Source organism: Babylonia areolata, chromosome 27, assembly GCF_041734735.1.
Source record: "Babylonia areolata isolate BAREFJ2019XMU chromosome 27, ASM4173473v1, whole genome shotgun sequence".
Classification (NCBI taxonomy): domain Eukaryota; kingdom Metazoa; phylum Mollusca; class Gastropoda; order Neogastropoda; family Buccinidae; genus Babylonia; species Babylonia areolata.
The window spans coordinates 33,186,556-33,189,055 of NC_134902.1; the positions used below are offsets into that span (position 1 = coordinate 33,186,556).

A 2,500-nucleotide genomic window follows, 5' to 3' on the forward strand; every position below is an offset into this window, starting at 1 on the left:
ATGACTCTGTTCTGTCTGTGTGTATATGTTTGTCTGTCTGTCTGTATCTGTCTGTGTCTGTCTGTCTATTTGTTCTGGGGGAGTCTATCATGGAGGAGTTCGTGCTCATCCTCACCATGAAAGGTGGCTCAGCTCGCCAATGTATCTGTGTCTGTGTCTGTCTGCCTGTATATGTTTGTCTGTCTGTATGACTCTGTCTCTGTCTGTCTGTCTGTCTGTTCTTGGGGAGTCTATCATGGAGGAGTTCGTGCTCATCCTCACCATGAAAGGTGGCTCACTTCGCCCGTGTGTCTGTGTGACTCTGTTCTGTCTGTCTGTATATGTTTGTCTGTCTGTCTGTATGTATGTATGTATCTGTCATTATCTGTCTGTCTGTATGTATGTATGTATCTGTCTGTCTGCATGTATGTATGTGTCTGTCTGTCTGTCTATGTATGTTTGTCATCATCTGTCTGTCTGTCTGCCTGTATGTATGTATGTGTGTATGTATGTGTCTCTCTGTATGTATCTGTTCGTCATTATCTGTGTGTATGTATGTATCTGTCTGTGTGTGTACGTATGTATCTGTCTGTGTGTGTATGTATCTGTCTGTGTGTGTATGTATGTATCTCTGTGTGTGTATGTATCTGTCTGTGTGTGTATGTATCTGCCTGTCATTTATCTGTCTGTCTGTGTGTGTGTGTGTATGTATGTATGTGTCTGTCTGTCTTTCTGTCTGTCTGTCCATATGTATGTATGTATCTGTCTTTCTGTCTCTGTGTGTGTGTATGTATGTATGTATGTATGTATGTATGCATCTGTCTGTCTGTCTTTCTGTCTGTGTGTCTGTATTATGTATGTATGTATGTATGTATGTATCTGTCTGTCTGTATGTATGTATGTATGTAAGTATCTCTCTGTCTGTGTGTGTGTGTAGTATGTATGTATGTATGTATGTATGTCTCTGTCTGTCTGTCTGTCTGTTCTGGGGGAGTCTATCATGGAGGAGTTCGTCCCCTTCTTCACTATGAAGGTTGGCTTACCTCCCCCTCTGTCTGTCTGTCTGTCTGTCTGTATTTGTATTTGTTTCTGACTGTCTGTCTATATCTGTTTCATATTGAGAAAATAAAAGTATTTTGTATTCTGTATAGATGTCTGTATGTCTCTCTCCCACATGTATCCATTTGAATCTGTCCACCTGTCTGTCTGTATCTGTTTCTTATCGATATATTAACGCATTCTGTATTCTGTATAGACATCTGTATGTCTCTTCTATATGTATCTATTTGGATAAGTCCGTCTGTTTGTCTGTCTGTCTGTCTATATGTCTATGTCTCCTGTCTATCTGTGTCCATTTGCATCTTTCCCTATGTCTGTCTGTCTGTCTGTCTGTCTGTCTGTCCAGGGGAATCTGTATCATGAAATATACTGCCAGTATATTGAGTGTGACACCTTGGAAAGGTGTGTCGAGGAGTTTGCAACAACAGCAACAAAAAAACAAAAAAAAAACAAAAACAAAAAAGAAAGGAAAAAAAAATCAATGGCCAAAGCGTCTGTGGATAATTTGACTGTCAATTTAAAAAAAAAAAAAAAAAGCACTTGAGATCACTGGAACAAAATTCACTTTGTGTGGGTGAGAGTGGGGTACAGGGGTAGGGGGTGGTGGAGGGGGGGGGGTTGTTCGTCTGTCACATTTTAACCTTTTCTTGCTTGTTGTGGTGGTGGTGATTGTGTGTCTTGCTCGTAATCGTTTTGGTGTACAGTCGTTGAGAAATATTTTGGGGGTGGCGGGATTGCCTTTATGCTATCTATTTGTTTGTTTGTTTGTTTGTTTGTTTACTTAGTTACTTATTTACTGCATGCATTCATTTATTCATTTACATTGCTAGGCTTGTCTTGTTTTGGTGATAATAATACGTTTCGCGGTAGGCTAGGCATCAGTTGCTTTATTCATTCATTTATTTATTCATTTGTTCATTCGTTTATCTATTTATTTATTTGTTTATTTTGTTTCTCTGTTTATTTCTGTATTCGTTTAATCACTTATTCATTAGCTTGTTTACGTGCTTGTTTATTTATTTATTATTTACTTATATATTTGTTCATTTATTCATGTGCTTGTTTACGTGGTTTTGTAATAGCATACATATCTGTATTTGATATATTGTACTCGCTGTAAATGATATATAACGCTTGCCATAAATGCAAATTGCATTTTATGTATAATGAGAGTGGCTTCCTGTTTCAACAATGCATCGTCTACAATGATCAGTATATGTTGAGGGACATTACACAAACCCCTTCCTTCCTTCCCTCCCTCCCTCTTTCCTTCCTTCCTTTCTTCTTTCCTTCCTTTCCTGCCTCCTTCCTTCCTTCCTTCCTTCCTTCCTTCCCTCCTTCCCTCCTTTCTTCTTTCCTTCCTTCCTCCCTTCCATCCTTCCTTCCTTCCCTCCTTCCTTCCTTCCTTCCTTCCTCCCTTCCATCCTTCCTTCCTTCCGTCCTTCCTTCCCTGCCTCCTTCC

The 2,500-nt window shown here is 39.4% G+C and overlaps 1 protein-coding gene across 1 annotated transcript in view; it reads left to right on the top strand.

Annotated features, from left to right (window-relative positions):
* The window catches only part of LOC143301377 (uncharacterized), a 15,946-nt gene that overhangs the window by 8,759 nt on the left and 4,687 nt on the right, over window positions 1-2,500 (top strand). The window lies entirely within an intron of this gene.